Source organism: Pelodiscus sinensis, chromosome 5 (assembly GCF_049634645.1).
Source record: "Pelodiscus sinensis isolate JC-2024 chromosome 5, ASM4963464v1, whole genome shotgun sequence".
In the NCBI taxonomy this organism is placed as follows: domain Eukaryota; kingdom Metazoa; phylum Chordata; order Testudines; family Trionychidae; genus Pelodiscus; species Pelodiscus sinensis.
In genome coordinates, this window is record NC_134715.1 from 41,618,182 (window position 1) to 41,636,245 (window position 18,064).

At 43.0% G+C, this 18,064-nt stretch overlaps 2 long non-coding RNA genes across 2 annotated transcripts in view; one reads left to right on the forward strand and one right to left on the reverse strand.

The window, feature by feature from the left end:
• Nucleotides 1–18,064, forward strand: part of LOC142829417 (uncharacterized) — a 94,083-nt gene that overhangs the window by 22,789 nt on the left and 53,230 nt on the right. The window lies entirely within an intron of this gene.
• LOC142829579 (uncharacterized) lies at nucleotides 14,527–18,007 on the reverse strand. The gene is made up of 3 exons (XR_012904123.1): nucleotides 17,874–18,007; nucleotides 17,648–17,774; nucleotides 14,527–14,731 (listed from the first exon to the last, which is right to left on the reverse strand). It is a non-coding gene; the product is annotated as an uncharacterized LOC142829579 (long non-coding RNA).

Below are 18,064 nucleotides of genomic sequence, written 5' to 3' on the forward strand. Positions count from 1 at the left end.
TGGTGGACATACCTGCACTAGCTTTGATTTGAGTTAGTTTCACGGTTATGGTTAGTGAAGTGGGGTAGCTAGTCACTCCAAATACACTCCCATCTGAAAAATCTAGGTAGGTATGTATTCGTAGCCCATCCTGCCATCCATGCTGTTCTGCTATTTTTATCCCACTAACACTGATCAGGCTAGCAAAGGTATGTCTGAGCTGGAAACTGCATTACCCACTCTAATATAAACAAGCTCTTAGATATGCCCTAAAACTGACAGTCTGTTTTTAATGTAAACCTGTTTGCTGAAAAACTCAATGAAAACTATCGGCGATATAACAGTTATCTGGGGGTTACTGACCTAGTGGGGGTTACTGATGGCTGATGCTTGGGTTGCAATAAAACTCCCAAACTATTCGGACTGCAGATGGAAAGATTTTTCTTAGTCTCGCCTGCCATAAGCACAACATTAGATGAATGTCAAAGATGTTTTGTTGGTGAATTAAACGTACCTAGATGCTATTGGACCAGAACCACTGCAGGCTATGGTTGTCTAGCCACAGCAGTTACAGCTTGGGCACTGGCAGTTCAGGCTTTCCCATACTCCTCAGGCAATGTGCCTAAGCCCTGACCTTCCCTCATCAAAGTCCAGTATCAACTGTGCATTTGTACAAATGGCCCTTTGCTTTTGTGGAAAAAGTGAACTGTTCAAGGCAAAATTATTGATAGCTGAACCACATGCTTTCTGGTGGTTCAGACGAGCAATTCATTGTTTTAGGCTATGTCTAGATGGCTGAGAAGTCGGAAAAAGATATGCAAATCACGAACTGACATTTGCATCTTTTTCAGCTTTTTTTCTGAAAGAGGCTTTTCTGAAATTTGGCCCGTCTACATGGGGCCAAATTAAAAAGAAAAAAAAAGTCCTCTCACCAGGGCTGCAGAAAGAAAGAGGTATCCCGGAAAAGCTCTGCAGTCTAGACATAGCCTAATTGTGAACTATTAAAACATTTAGAGATGCCCACCCATAACATCTACCTTCTCTGCCTCCTCATCTTTTGCTGTATTCAGGATGCTTCCCCAACTCTGTAACAGCAGGAACCTGGGCAGCCATCCCATCTACTGGGAGCAGTGCACATTTGGAAGGCTCCTGGTTATATCACCCAATCATTGACATGAATCCTTGTGGGGAAGGATTTCCTGAACATCTCCCTGGTCTAGAGCTGTGTATTTTCCTTTTAGGTATATCAGGGTGTTCTTTTACCTTGTCATGTTCCTTGCCTTTTTGTGCAATAAACAACTCTGATATCCTCCCAGAAGAGCCTTCTAGATTTTAATCTCAATTAGAAATGAGTTTGAACTAGCATCCCCAATTCTCACATACCTACATTTAGCATTGTTCAAAATCTGAACCAAACCTGGGCCCAAAGGTTGATGTTCAGGTTGATTGTTAATCTTGCTAGATTCCATAATGGACACTGATATTTGCATTATGACCAGTCCTATTGATCAGATCATTGCTATTAGTCAAACAATGCTGACTTATCCTAGCATTAAGAGAGAAACTCTTCCATATGCTAATGCATTAGTAACTGGAGTCTTAACAGCACTATTAATGTGACTACTCCTATTATGTGAATTTGAACAGAAAATGTAATATTTCTACTTGGTAGAAAAGAACAGAAGTTGTCCTTGCTTAGACTATAGCCTGGTGTGTGACTACTGAGCAAAGATGGGAGTGGAGGGGAGGAACCAAGTATTGTTGTTCAGGGAGTAGGAGATGATACTCGGGGCGGATATAGGGCAGGGCGAACGGGGCGGCTGCCCCGGGCCCCGCGCTTCAGAAAGCCCCGCGCTTCAGAAAGCCCCGCGCATGCGCTGAGGCGTCACTGTGCATGCGCCGTGGCAAAGGAGGGGCCCCGTGGAATTATGCTGCCTGGGGCCCCGCAAAATGGTCATCTGCCCCTGATGATACTTTTATGTTGTCAAAACTGTTTGAAACAACAGTGCTACCTAAAAGTGAGGATGTATTCCCAAAGAGACCTTTCACATGACTGTAACTGATTTTTTGTGCCTTTAAAACACAATTTCCATGATCTGTAAGTTTTTCTAATCAAATATTTGTAGATCAAAAACTTCTGTATGTCTTTATCAGATATAGTTGAAATAATTGTCCATGTGTGTAAATCACATGTATAGATACACAAACACACTCTTCTGCTGATATAGCTATGTTTCTGGACTTCGTTAGTATGAACTTTTTCAAATGCAATAGGAAAATGTTCTGCTTTTAAGCTAAATAATCTTTAGAAGAACAGGAGGTGCTGATAGAGTAATTGTGTTTACTCTTCCCATTTCACGATATTTCTTTTATAAACATTGTTTTGCATTATTGGGCTCCATGTTCCTCCTCCTCATCTGATGTTTTACAAATATTTCTTTAATTGCTTCAGACAATGTGATCCAATAAAATTACATTGACTTTCTGCTGAACTTATTTGTCTGATCCATTGCCAGAAGTTATAGGGAGCTAGTTAGCACACTTGGTCTCACTTTCTCTTTCCCTCCCCCATCCCTAAAGCAAAGCTTCAGACAGCCCTATACTCTTAAAATATAAGTATATGATTATTTTTATAAATCTAAAACATACATTTTACATTCCTAAGCCTTTCAAGTGCTTTAGCAATGTAAGGAACTGTGAGAGAACTTAAATTTGAGCCACTACATTGTGGAAGACTTAAAAGATACTGAATAAATGATTAAGTCCATTTCTACCCATCGTATGTAGGTCAAAACAAGAGTGTGTTATATTTTAAAAGAGAAGTACTGTTGTTCTGCCCATGGTCCCATTTCATTGTGTACAGTATTACAAATACCCACCTTAATACAGTTCTTTGGGCATTGAGAAAATAAAGACAGATGTGGCCAGAAAATGAAATAGTGGAAGATCTGTCAGAGCAGAGCAATAGTGGTCCCAAACTTTAATAACAGAGTCCTGTCAGATGAATTGGAACTAGCCAGAGACACAAATTATAGTTTTCTCTTCCCAAGTCATGACTATCACTCCAATGGTTATGATCAGAACATCAGGCACTGTTTCCGTGACAATAGAGGTGTTCTGTTCTTTATGAACTTGTGATCTTTCCCCATGTTGCATCTAATTCGGGGCCCCTCATTACAGAAAGGATGTGGACACATTAAAGAAAGTCCAGTGGAGGGCAACAGAAATGATTAGGAGTCTGGAGCACTTCTCTTCTGAGTAGAGGCTGAGGGATTTGGGCTTATTTAGTCAACAGAAGAGTAGGGGGGACTTGATTACAACCTTCAACTAGCTGAAGGGAGGGTTCCAAAGAGCATGGAGAGAAGCTGTTCTCAGTCATGGCAGATGACAGAACAAGAAGCAATGGTCTCAAGTTGCAGTGGAGGAGGTCTAGATTAGATATTAAGAAAAACTATTTCTCTAGGAGGAGGAGGATGAAGCACTGGAATGGGTTACCTAGGGAGGTGGTAGAATCTCCCTACCTGGAGGTTTTTAAGTCCCCTCTTGACAAAGTCCTGGCTGGATGATTTAATTGGGATTGGTCCTGCTTTTAACAGAGAGTTGGACTCAATGACCTTCTGAGGTCTCTTCCAACCTTATGATTCTATATTGTACACAAGTTTGTAGATGTGCCATTTGTGGAAAGATCATGTGCAGAGTGTAGGCCTTATTACTTTACACATTTTATGAGCATTTGTTCACCATGTGCATTGTTGTAATGTGATTTCCTAACTCAATTAGCTTCCTGATATCTGGAAGCCGTTTTAAAAGCATCTCAAGGAAAATAACTAGTGCTGGTTTATTACCACAATGGAACAGATATGGTATGTGATCAGTTAGCTGCAACCCACAGGTAAACACATTTCAAATCCATCATGCTTTATACAACCTTACAAGCACAAATAGAAAGCATATTATAATTGTCATGCTCTGATTAAAAAAAAATTATGATTTCTAGAATTTTATGAGCAAAATAAGAAGCTTCAAGGGCTTTTCCTTCACATTAGTCACCTAAAATTCATTTTTATCCCAGCAGAAACAATTTAACTTATTTCTCTCCAATAGATTTTTGCAATTTTGCGTTATTCATAGATGGAATATAACCATGCTACTTCATTTATTTAATGATTGTCTGTGTGGAGTGTGAGCACTAATTTTGTGTGCTTAGGCAAAAGTCACTTACTACCTTCTGTAACATGAACATTAATATTTACCTTAGCATAAGAACTTAAGACTGGCCATACTGGGTCACAACAAAGGTCCATCTAGCTCTGTATCATGTCTCCTGACAGCGGTCAATGCTAGGTGCTCCCAGAGGGAATGAACAGAGCACGGAATCATCAAGCAATCCCACTCCTGTCACCCATTCCTAGCCTCTGACAAAGAGAGGCAAGGGACACCTTTCCCACCCATCCTGGCTAATAGCCATGGATGAACCTATCCTCCATGAATTTATGTAGCTCTTTTTTGGACCTGGTTAAAGTCCTGGGCTTCACATCGGTCCTACGGTGTTTGTTCAAATCCTTGGATGTAAGTTGAGAGATAAAAGTAACATAATAGCATATACTAAAGCAAGGTACAAGGACTTAAGGGGGGAAATTCTGCAGCCCTTGAGCAAAACTCTCACTTCAGTCCATGGGAGTTTTACTCAAATAAGGACTACAGAATTTGAGGGTAAATAATCATGCAAATCCATCATGCTTTATACTGCTTTTCTAGCTTTCTCACTGAATATTTAGCAAGGAGACAGCCTCTGACACACTGTACTCAGAAAAAAATAGCTCTCTCACACAAATATTACAGTTTGACTCAGACACATACATGCAGATGAGTTGAGTAGGATTACTCAATCACAGATAAATATTGCCCTAAAAACTTTAAATTAATTTCTCATGTCACTTTTATCTTGTGAGTATGTGCATTCATGAACATATACATATAACATCTGGAAGCAACATGAATGTGTAATATAAGATCATCTCTCTAACTAGATCTCAAAAAACAAATTTACTCATTCTTTGTGGTTCCCCCACACTTGTGCATGCCCCAAGTAATTTGGCTAACCATTAACAATTAGTTAATTTTAGGTTTCAAAAATATGCCCTTCCCGTTTTGGCAACCCCAGATCATCAGGTTATTTGCTGAAGCTGTGTCAAATACTGCCTTTGAGTTTGTGTAGAATTAGCTGGCTTCCTAACTTCCAGTTCTTCCGACACATAAGACGACTCCTCAGTTGAATTGGGCAGATATTCCTTTCTCTCAGCTATTCTTCTCTCCACTGCCCTGGTAAAGAATAATATATGCACTTATTTGTGAAATATTATATGATCATGAAAAGCACAGTAGCCATGTGTTCAATTGGAAATTTCATGTTTCAGACAGAGCTACTCTGGGTTTATATAAATGAGGGACCACATCAGCCACTGTAATCCAATAGTGCTTAGTACACCTACAGCAGTGGTCTCCAACCTTTTAAAGCATGAGATCACTTTTTGAATTTAAGTGCAATCCAGGATCTCCCTCAAACCCAAACATGCTTGCCCACCTCCCTCCTGCCCTTTTTGCAAGGCCCCACCCTTGCACACTCCATCCTCCCTTCCCCACATTTACTCACTTTTATCAGGCTGGGGGCAGGAGTTTGGGGTGCAGGAGGGGTTCAGGACTGAGGCCAGGGTTCAGAATGCAGGCTCCAGATGGGCACAATTTACCACAGGTGGCTTCTGGGTGGTGGTGCAGGGGGCTAAGGCAGGCTCACATCCCTACTCTGTCCCTGAACCACTCCCCAAAGCAGCCAGTAAACTGTCTCCATCCCTGGCCCCTGGGGTAAGGATGGAGGGACACCCTGACATCAGCACCCCCCTTCCTCTTCTTCCCGTGCCCTACACAGCAAGCAAGAGGCTCCCAGGGTGAGGGGCACCTCCAAGGCAGAGGGCAGGAGCAGCACAGCAGTGCTGAGGGGCAGATGAAATGCCGGCACTTGATAGCTTTCAGGATCACCTGTCAAAGGTACCAAGATCTATCAGTAGATCCCGATCTACTGATTGGTGACCACTGGTACACAAAGATAGATTTTAGCTTCTGGAATGCCACAAAGAAGCCTTACTGAATGGTAAAATCTAGTCTGCAGGACCATATAAAAGAAACATAACTATTGTAAAGTATCATCTCATTGTCCTTTGTCTCTTTCCATCAAAAGACAAAGAGCTGGAATCCACCTCCAATTGTTTCAGAGACAACTAAAGAAAATTAGTTCCTGTCAAGACCATAAATAGTTACGGTGATGTAAGACCCACTTAGAACAGCAGCACTGAAGTAACTGGCTCTTCATCTTGCTAGTTTTTCATAGTGTAGATGGGACATTGCAGTGCACATGCCTTTTCATCTGAAATACTATTGTGCAACCTATTAGGTAAAATACGACTTCTTTGGCATCACTGACTCTTGTTGAAAGCCTCCATGCTTCTCCACATCTGTGTCTGTAATACAAAATTGTAATTGTTTAGCATTGGTATAGCTGTTTATGCACATGGAGAACAAAGAGAGAATTGGTATAAACAAAATGTCATATTCATACAAATCTTGATTAGGAAAAGATAATCAAGCTGGCACCATCACAGAACACTGAGTGCAAAATACATTAACCTGCCAAGTAGTGATGGGAGAGCCTCAAATGTCTTGAGATATGGTTCATTTAAATACTGGCAAATGTAGGTCATAGATCCTAGAATCATAGGGTTGGTAGAGTCTCAGGAGGTCTATGAGTCCAATCCCCTTGCCAAAGCAAGACCCATCCCAACTTAATCATCAGTCAGGGCTTTGTCAAGCCAGGACTTTAAAAACTGCTGGGATGGAGATTCCACCACCTTCCTAGATAATCTATTCCAGTGCTTCATCCTCCTCCTAGTAAAGTAGTTTTTCCTAATATGCAAACTAGAACTCCCCCTGCAATTTGTTCTGCCATCTATCACTACTGAGAACAGCCTCTCTCCATCTTCTTTGGAGCCTTCCTTCAGGTAGTTAAAGGTTATTATGAAGTCCCTCCAACTCTTCTCTTCTGTTGACTAAATAAGCCCAAATCCCTCAGCCTCTCCTTGTAAGTAATGTGCTCCAGCCCTCTAATCCTTTTTCTTGCCCTCCACTGTATAGAAGTGGAATTGGAAATTTGTAACTAATTAGTTATAATAAATGTATGTTATAGCAAAAGGTTTGGATTAAACTTAAATACAAGATGTAGGCTGCAGACAGGCCAGGCAGTCTTAGCTCCAACTCTGTTTGATGTTAGCATATTGAAGTGAAGAGATGGAATATTGTAATACATACTGATGTTAATATTAGGCAAGGCCTTGTAGTAGATAGAAAGCAGTTTAATGTTGAAAGACTTTGTAATGTTGTGATTAGAAGTACTCTTTTCTGTCCCATGCTGCAATTATGCTAAATGTATTGTTTGTGTGAATAAGCGAATGTTTGGGAAGAGATAAGTGTGAAGGTTATTGCATGTCCAGATGGTCAGAGGAGGGGCCGGAGAGTCAGTCGGACACCAAATGAGTCATCAATTAAGCTGAACACTAAGTGAAAGCACACTGAAGATGCAGACTGATGAACTGTGAAGCTAGTGGCAAGCACCCCTTGATAGGGAACCAATCACAACTTTTGCTGGAAAGACAACACCCAGGAGTCATCATCAACATACTGATATCAAATGACTGTGAGAACAACTTCTTCCCAATAAGAATATGTTGTAGGAAGATTTATTGTGATGCTGAATGACTGATTAAGGCCTGACAAGGCAAAATGCATAGATTTGCATGGAAGGAAAATCCTATAAAAGATGGGGTATCTTGTATGGTTCTTCGGGTTCTGTATTGCTAAGATCAAGACCAAGAGGAGCATTAGTACGAACTGACACTAAACCAGCTCCCTCCCTCGCACCTGACCTATCTGGCCAATAGGTTGGGTCGAGCAACAGACTGGTAACTATTCCATCAACAGGACACGCACGCGCGTGTGTGTAAATGCATATGCTACTTTGTTATATTATCAATAAATGCAGCATGTTGCCTTATCCCCCTGAAAAAGATCCCATGTGCTTCTTTTAAGCATAACAACTGGACAGAGTAAGGGTGCATCTTCTAAGATTCCATTTCTCTGCAATCTCCTTCACACAGACCTCTTACCACTGGTTTCCCAGATGCCTAAATCACTATGTCCCTCCCTGTCTTCCATTAACTCTCATCCAGGCACCCAGTGACTCTACTCCTGCAATAGTCCTGTCTCCAACACTTCAGCAGGCTCCTGTTTACTTGACTTTTGCTGTAAGGATGAATAGTAGAGGGGATTTTTTTTAAAATGGAGAAATAGTATCATGTAAAACTTGGACATTTTGAATTTTGTTTCTTAGGGTTTAAATAGAACACTTTTAAATTTTTCAAAATTTCCCATGAAATATTTTTGAGAAAAAGTTGATTTTAATGGTCTCTCATCTCTCCTCCTCCCCTTCCCTCTTTTTTTCCCCCCCACTGGAGTGCAGTAACATTAATTCTGCCCAGGATTTTACCCTTGGATTTTTTTTTAAGGTTAGCGTGGCAAAAGAGAAAATTAGTAGAGTACCTTTACTTAAATTCTTATACTCTCAGTGCCTAGTTAATGCATTGTCATAAACAGACACAATGTATGACGTATCGGTACCAATAGAGCTCTTACCCTGGTCAGCTGTAATGCATGTTTGTTTCTTTCTTTCTTTCCCTTTCTCTTTCCCTTTCCCTTTTTCTTAAACTAGACCTGGAAGGGACCTCATGAGATCATCAAGTCCAGAATCCTGTCCTCACAGCAGGACCAAGCACCATCCAGATCATCCCTGATAGATGTGTATCCAACCTGCTCTTAAATATCTCCAGTGATGGAGATTCCACAACCTCCCTAGGCAATGTATTCCAGTGTTTAACTACCCTGACAGTTAGGAACATTAAAAGGTCGCAGAGCAGTTTTTAAACTAAAAAATGTGGGAAAGCCGATTGGTGTGGGGGAGCACATGGATTGGACAGAGAGGTCTCTTAGAGGAGAATCTATTGATAGAGATTCTCTAGGTTTTAGTCAGGAGGAGAGGATGGAAGAGGATAAAGTATGGGCCAGATCAGATGAAAAACATTCACATAAAAAAGAATCTGACACATCAGAAAAGGACAGATAAACAGTGACAAGTTTTTAAAGTGCTTGTACACAAATGCTAGAAGTTTAAAAAATAAGATGGGTGAACTAGAGTGCCTCATGTTAAAGGAGGATACTGATATAACAGGCATCACAGAAACCTGGTGGAGTGAGGGCAATCAATGGAACACAATCATTCCAGGGTACAAAATATATCGGAAGGACAGACCATATCATGTAGGTGCGGGAGCAGCACTATATGTGAAAGAAAATTTAGACTCAAATGAAGTAAAAATCTTAAACGAATCAACACATTCCATAGAATCACTATGAATAGTAATTCCCTGCTCTAATAAGAATATAACAGTAGGGATCTATTATCGACCACTTGACCAGGACAGTAATAGTGACTATGAAATGCTAAGGGAGATTAGAGAAGCTATCAAAATAAAGAACTGTTAAAAAGTGGAAGTCAGATCCTAGTGAGGTAAATAGAAAGGAGCATAAACACTGCCAAATTAAGGGTAAAAATGTAATAAGAAAAGCCACAAAGGAGTTTGAAGAACAGCTAGCCAAAAACTCAAAAGGTAATAACAAAATGTTTTTTTAAGTACATCAGAAGCAGGAAGCCTGCTAAACAACCAGTGAGGCCCCTGGATGATCGAGATACAAAAGGAGCACTTAAAGACAATAAAGTAATTGTGGAGAAACTAAATGAATTCTTTGCTTCAGTTTTCACGGCTGAGGATGGTAGGGAGATTCCCAAACCTGACCCATCCTTTGTAGGTGACAAATCTGAGGATTTGCCACAGATTGAAGTGTCATTAGAGGAGGTTTTGGAATTAATTGATAAATTTAACAGTAACAAGTTGTTGCGATTATGAGGGTTAGCCAGCAGCCTGGGGATTAAGGGGTTAACTACACCTAGCCAGGTGGAGTGACCAATAGGAATGTAGGTGGTACTTTTCAAACTGGGACAAAGGAATTTGGGTTTTTTCTTTTCTCCTTTTTGTCTCTCTGAGAGAGTTCTCTGCAGCTACAGAGAGGGACAAGCATGTCTATCTCTCTCCAAGACACCATTCTTCATTTTCTGTAAGTAGGGCAAAGTTTAGGTAGTTTCATTAGGTTTTATTGTTTTAAGGATTGGGTATGGGATCTGAGATCTGGCACTGCTTAAAAGATGTTTTGGCTTTTCTTTGTAACTAAGTTCTAGGCCCATGGAGTTTCTCCATGAGTATATTTTGTTACCTCCCTATCTAGTCATTATGTTTGCAACAGGAATATTGTTGTAATAATAATAAAAGTTCTTTCTTTTCTTTTTATTAACCTGGCAGTAGTTAATTGTGTGCCTGATTTTTATTTTAGGGGTAAGATTTCCCAAATGATCTTTCCCCTGGTTTCTTTATCAACATTTGGGTGGTGGCAGCGGAAGTTTTATTCCCAAGATCTAGGTTTTTAAGATTTGGGGGGGAGTTTGATACCAAAGCCTGGTAGATAAGGCTTTGGGGTACACTTGCTGGCCCCCACTTCTGCATTTATCATGCCAGAGTGGGGAAGGAGCCATGACACATGTCACCGGGACCAGATGGCATTCACCCAAGAGTTCTGAAAGAACTCAAATGTGAAATTGCAGCACTATTAACTATGGTTTATAACCTGTCCTTTAAATCCGCTTCTGTACCCAACGACTGGAAGGTAACTAATGTAACACCAATATTTTAAAAAGGGCACTAGAGGCGATCCTGGCAATTACAGAACAGTAAGTCTAATGTCAGTACCGGGCAAATTAGTTGAAACAATAGTAAAGAATAACATTGTCAGACACATAGAAGAACATAATTTGTTGGGCAAAAGTCAACATGGTTTCTGTAAAGGGAAATCATGTCTTACTAATCTATTAGAGGTCTTTGAAGGGGTCAACAAACATGTGGACAAGGGGGATCCAGTAGATATAGTGTACTCAGATTTCCAGAAAGCCTTTGACAATGTCCTTGACCAAAGGCTCTTACGTAAATTAAGTTGTCATGGGATAAGAGGGAAGATCCTTTCATGGACTGAGAACTGGTTAAAAGACAGGAGACAAAGGGTAGGAATAAATGGCAAATTTTCAGAATGGAGAGGGGTAACTAGTGGTGTTCCCCAAGGGTCAGTCCTAGGACCAATCCTATTCAACATATTCATAAATGATCTGGAGAAAGGGGTAAACAGTGAGGTGGCAAAGTTTGCAGATGATACTAAACTGCTCAAGGTAGTTAAGACCAAAGCAGACTGTGAAGAACTTCAAAAATATCTCACCAAACTAAGTGACTGGGCAACAAAATGGTAAATTAAATGTAATGTTGATAAATATAAAGTAATGCACATTGGGAAAAATAACCCCAACTATACTTATTATATGATGGGGGGTAATTTAGCTACAACTAAGCAGGAAAGAGATCTTGGAGTCACCATGGATAGTTCTCTGAAGACGTCCATGCAGTGTGCAGCGGCAGTCAAAAAAGCAACCAGGATGTTAGGAATCATAAAAAAGGGATAGAGAATAAGATGGAGAATATCTTATTGCCCTTATATAAATCCATGGTACGCCCACATCTGGAATACTGCATACAGATGTGGTCTCCTTATCTCAAAAAAGATATACTGGCATTAGAAAAGGTTCAGAGAAGGGAAACTAAAATGATTAGGGGTTTGGAACGGGTCCCATATGAGGAGAGAATAAAGAGACTGGGACTTTTCAGCTTGGAAAAGAGGAGACTAAGAGGGGGGATATGATAAAGGTATATAAAATTGAGAGCGGTGTGGAGAAAGTGAATAAGGAAAAGTTATTCACTTGTTCCTATAATATAAGAACTAGGGGCCACCAAATGAAACTAATGGGCAGCAGGTTTAAAACGAATAAAAGGAAGTTCTTCACACAATGCATAGTCAATCTGTGGAACTCCTTGCCTGAGGAGGTTGTGAAGGCTAGGACTATAACAGGGTGTAAAAGAGAACTGGATAAATTCATGGAGGTTAAGTCCATGAATGGCTATTAGCCAGTATGGGTAAGGAATGGTGTCTATAGCCTCTGTTTGTCAGAGGGTGGAGATGGATGGCAGGAGAGAGATCGCTTATGTTCCTAATGTCCAACCTACACCACCTTTGCTTCAATTTAAGCCCATTACTTCATGTCCTATTGTCAGAGGCCAAGGAGAACAATTTTTCTCCCTCCTTCTTGTAACATCCTTTTAGATTCTTTCAATAGCTTGTTAAGGAAGTTGGTGGGACTTCATAATATCGTACCTTAAGAGGTCTTCTTTCCAAAAGCAAATTTAATACTTCTTGAAAATGTGACCAGGATGGCGATGAAAGTTGTGAATTTTGTTATTGTAGAGCTCTTAATTATAAGGTTAACAACACTTTTTCCAGAAGTCTTAATATTCCTGATTGCTGAGATACAGCACTGTCAGATGACTAAGTTGAGGATGCAGTCTTGATTGTTGTGTGTAATGTGTGTGGAAGAAATCAGGTGTTCTGAATTTAAAAAGATCACCCAGAACTAACAAATTTGCCCTGAGTGAATTACTTGATTCCCTCCCCCCGCCCCTCCCGATTTCACTCAATGGCATAAATGTAAAATGTCAAAGCAAAGAAGTAATTAGAGCCCTGTACAAATACAAAATTGGTATCCACATTTGCATCTGCAAAAATCATCTGCAGATATTTGCATCCATATATGTGGATGGGCAGGGTTGTTCATAAGGGGCTTCAGAGCCCAGGACAAATCACTGGTATGGGCTCCCTTTTAAAAAAATGTTACAGGTCACTGTTCCCTCTAATTTTTTTCCACCCCAAAGAACTTGTGCTGATACGCTTCCTACAAGAATACAGAAATTAGTACCTAGGCCTATCAAATATTTTTTGTTTGGATTATTATAACTATTGAATGTATTGATGGTCATGTTGGTCATGTAAGAGAGAGGTGCTAACCTGCAAATGCAAGGCCATGCTTGTGGAAAAGTTGTTAACTTTTACACTTGTAATAACAAAATCAAAAAGAAAAGTTCCAAGTTCAACAGTTTTACTTAATGGAAAAAGTAAAGGTGTAATTTAGCAATACACATGTTCATATCACTTTGTATATAGAAGATTATACCTGCTCTTTGGCTGGGGAACCAATTGAGGTCCCTGAGTCTTCCTTAGTCAACACTTCAAAGACTCTATGTAGTTGAATTTAAATAATGAAAATCAGCACTTTGTTATTTTGTTGTGGTTTGTGGCTGGTAGCTTTCAAAACACAGTCTTTGTTCCAAAAGACAGTGTGACTTGGTAGTTCTGCTAGGTCAGTTTATCCCCTATTTAATTAAATTGTGACACTTGTGATTTGCTTTTTTTCTGGTAGGAAAATAGGAAAATGTCCTATTGCTTGTACTGGGTCATCTAAATCGCGTGACAAGTCCACTTGCTGCCAGCACATCTTTGGCATCACATCTGTGTGACTAAGCAGACCTAATCGACATATGGATGAAAATGACGATACCTGCCAGTAAAAGTGTCTGTGGGAACTGAATTTCCATTTTGTAGAGAATTCCATGAGTTCAAAAGATTTTCTTTTCATTCCGGAATGGAGCAAATCCACAAATTGTAATTTCCCCTCTTTTCTCCCCCCAGCCCCCATAAAAGACAAAAAAAAAGTTCATGTTGATTTAAATGATTTATGCTGATAAAATAGAAATGTCCCATTATGATTTCAACATCTTAAAATATTTATAGTAGAAAATAAATTTCAAAATGAAAAGCACTATCAAAATAGATTCCTTTCTAAGTTCCTATGTAAACAAACTCAGTTGCTTTTTAGCTGTCACCTAGCTAGTTTTTTATGTATAACAATATATTGCGCCTCTCACCTCAAGTTTACTAAGCTTCTTTGATAGCCTCTTGTGCAGGACCCTTGTCAAAGACTTTTTGGAAGCCTAAATAAATTCCAGTTGGCTTCCTTATACTCATGAAGCAGTGAGATACAAACAAATCTGTGTATCTTACAGTTTTATACTGCCACTTCTGATTAAATTATCCATTCTTGATTGACATTGTTTATTCACGTATTATTTACTTTTAAATAATACATAAAAAAGTACCTGTTCAAGGCTCAAGGTGCAATTAATCCATTAAATCTCAGGAGCATTAAATGAATGAATTTAGTAGGAACCCAGCCAATCAGACATCTAGAATAGCTGTTGCATAACACTCAGAAGCCAGAGAATGAAAAACTATATTTTGAACATGCAGCCTTAACTCTGCCCCCATCCATACATGTACTGTATTTTAAACTACTTGATTACACATTATTTTTGACAATGTGGCTACACTTCTTCTTCGAGTGATGTCCCCGTGGGTGCTCCACTACAGGTGTCGGGCTCGTCCCGGCGCCGCAAACCGGAAACTTCTTCGTAGCAGTAGCCCCCTCCGGAGGACCGCGCGTGCGCAGTGTGTCCCGCGGCGTTCGCGCCTTTTCTGCGTCGCGCGGTCCGACCCGCCAGTTCCTCCTAACCGTCCACGGCCGCAGACGGATCTGGAACACGCTCCTCTCCTGAGGAGAAATCGTTTAGTTAAAAAAATCAGATATATGTCCAGTTGTTTCCCAGTTAGCCCCTTCCCAACGTAGTGTTAGTCAGTGTTATTTCGTTAGTTAGTTAGATTGGTTAATTGTTTAAAAAAAAAAAAAACACCCCTGTTACTTCAACCCCCTGTTTTAATCCCGGGGGTTACACCCGCACAGCGAACCATGCCCGGTTCTCCCGGGTTCAAGAAGTGCGCATCATGCGGCGAGGCTATGCCGGTGTCGGATGGCCACTCCCGCTGCATTCGCTGCCTAGGGGAGGGCCATATCCCTCAGAAGTGTGGCCATTGCGCCAAGCTAACGGCGCGCACGAGGCGTGACAGAGAGATGCGCCTTAAAATGCTCCTCTTCAACAAGGCTCTTCAGCCGCCGACGTCAACAGAGCGAGAGACCGAGGGTACGCACAAGACCAAAGAAAAGGCCTCCGCTTCGTCCAGGAGCCTAAGTGCGGCAGACTCGAGAGCCGCGTCGGGCCACCCACAGGCGATGGAAAAGCCTTCCAAAGCCCGTAGCACATCGGCGCCGAGCCCCGCACTCTCTGTGGCATCGGCCCCGCCAACCCGTCCGGAGTCGGCACCATCATCAGCGGCACCGAGCCTCCGAGCGGCACCGCAGCCGGATTCGGTGCGGTCCTCGGCACCGAGGCAATCGGCACCGTCGGCGCATGACCGTGCCCCGACTAAGACGGCACCGGTGGCCGGCCCAGCACCGAAGCCTAAACAGGCACCGAAGCCTAAGCCGCAACAACCTAAGGCACCGGACACGGCACCGAGGAAACACTCGGCACCCAGATCCCATCCAAAGCTTAGCGACGCAGCCACTCCTCATCCTCAGGGCGCGTCGGCACCGCACCGCACCGACCGATCGCTGGAAGTGGAGCAGCCGTCTCAGTCTCCCGTTTCGGCACCGGATCCGACGACCTTACACCCTCAGGTGTCGGGACAAAAAGTGCTTCCGCCTTCCTCGCCTCCTGCGCCTCAATCACCATGCCTTCCAGGGGAAATCTCTGATGGGGCCTCACTTATCTCGATCCCAGATAGCCCGGTCCCCCATACTTCTAGAGCGGTACCGACGAAGGCACAGAGGAAAACACACCACCCTCGTACCCCTTCTCCAGGTTCGGACAGGGCAGCCTTCTCGCCTGGACCTTCGATTTCACCTCAAAGACGGCGGAGCCACTATCACGAGTACTCTCCTGCACGCCGCTACTATAGATCCCCGAGAAGGTCCATCACACCGCCTCACTATCACCGATCATACTACTCCAGATCGCCGTACCGTTACTCGTACCGTTCTCGTTCCCCTCGATCACCTACCCGCTCCCGCTATTATCGTCATAGGAGCACTCTGTCCTATTCTCCACAATACTCTCATCGTGCGTCTCGTCACCGCTCACCGCATTCGGAGCGTTCACGATCAATATCGAGGCGCTCACCCTTGTCTCCGAGCCGACAGCAAATATATTCGCCAACGACCCAAGGCTCTATTCCACCGGCTCAACGCCCACCAGCGCCTACGGGAGATGCGTCCACGACTTCGGTCCCACAGGACGATACCACTCAGTCACCAGTGGCGGAACACCAGTCAGTGGCCTCCCCGACAGATGTCGCTTCCTCTTCTCCTGATGATGCGGTGTTTAACGACGAACCCCCTCTAGCAGATGATTATAAGCAGTTCCATGAGCTTTTTACACGGGTAGCGGATTCACAAAACTTACGCACCTCGGGGGCGCCTCCAAAACACCATCCGCTGCTCAGAAATTTACAACATTCTAGTAAATCCAAGCTAGCTCTTCCTTTCGATGCCGCGATATTGGAGGTAGCCAATGACATCTGGCAAACTCCGGCGTCTATGCCTCCTACCAACAAACGCACGGACAGGAAATATTTTATCGACGCCAAGGATGCAGAGTTTCTCTTTACCCATCCTGTTCCGAACTCTATCGTGGTTGACGCAGCACAGCAAAAGGCGAGATCCGCGCAGGCGAGAAATTCTATCGCGGACAAAGAGGCCAAACGCTTGGATTTGCTAGGCAGAAAGGTCTATTCATCTGCTACGGCCACATTGAGGATGGCAAACTACTCTGCCCATCTTGCCAACCACGACTTCGACAACTATTCGAAGTTAGTGCCGCTCATACAGCATCTCCCACATTCCCAAAGGGAGGTACTGAAGGCCATAGTACAAGAGGGGTACACAGTGGCCCGTAATGCGCTCCAGATATCCCTCGATATCGCGGACTCGGCCTCCCGCACTACCGCGACGTCCGTCGTCATGCGACGAGACTCTTGGCTCCACCTGGCTTCCGTGCCAAAGGATCTACACCCTAAGGTGGAGGACCTCCCATTTGACCGAGCATCCCTGTTCGCTCAAAACACAGACCAAGTGTTCCACTCAGGAAAAGACTCTAGAAATACGTTAAGAACTCTAGGGATGTACACCCCGCCCTTCAGGCGCAGGAGAGCCTGGCCATATAACAGGCAGAGGCCGCCTCCTTCTTCGGCTTCCTACTATACCAACCAACGATTTAGGCCATACGACCAGCATAGACAGAGGCAGCGCCCCCAACGTCGCCGCCAGCAACCTAACAAGGCCAACAACCAGCAACAATATAGACAGCAAGTTTGACATACTGATCGAGAGTCTGCGAGCCATCCCTCAACTAGAACCCAACGCGAGAGTAACCAAACTCTTCAACCGCCGTCTGTATCCATACTTCCTTCGTTGGTTTGCCATCACCACAGACCGCTGGGTCAGGGAGATTGTAACCTCAGGACTCACCATTCCGTTCTCCACCTTGCCTCCCACCAACCCTCCCTCCCCACCCCTTTTCAGGGACCCCTCCCTCGAAAATCTGTTACGACAGGAAGTAGTACACCTACTTACCATAGGTGCAGTGGAAATAGTTCCTCCCGAATTCCATCGCAGGGGGTTCTATTCCCGATACTTCCTCACAGAGAAAAAGTCGGGGGGATGGAGGCCGATACTAGACCTTCGCGGTCTCAACCGCTACCTGCGAAGATGCAGATTCAAGATGGTTACTCTGGGTTCCATCATTCCAACACTACAAAAGGGGGATTGGTTCGCGTCTCTCGACCTGCAGGACGCATACTTCCACATTCCTATCCATCCAGCTCACAGGAGGTTTCTGCGATTCACCGTCGGAGACGACCACTACCAATATGCGGTACTTCCCTTCGGCCTATCCGCAGCTCCGAGAGTATTTTCAAAGACCATGGCAGTCATAGCGGCGTACCTCCGTCGAGCGGGGATCACCATCTTCCCTTATCTCGACGACTACCT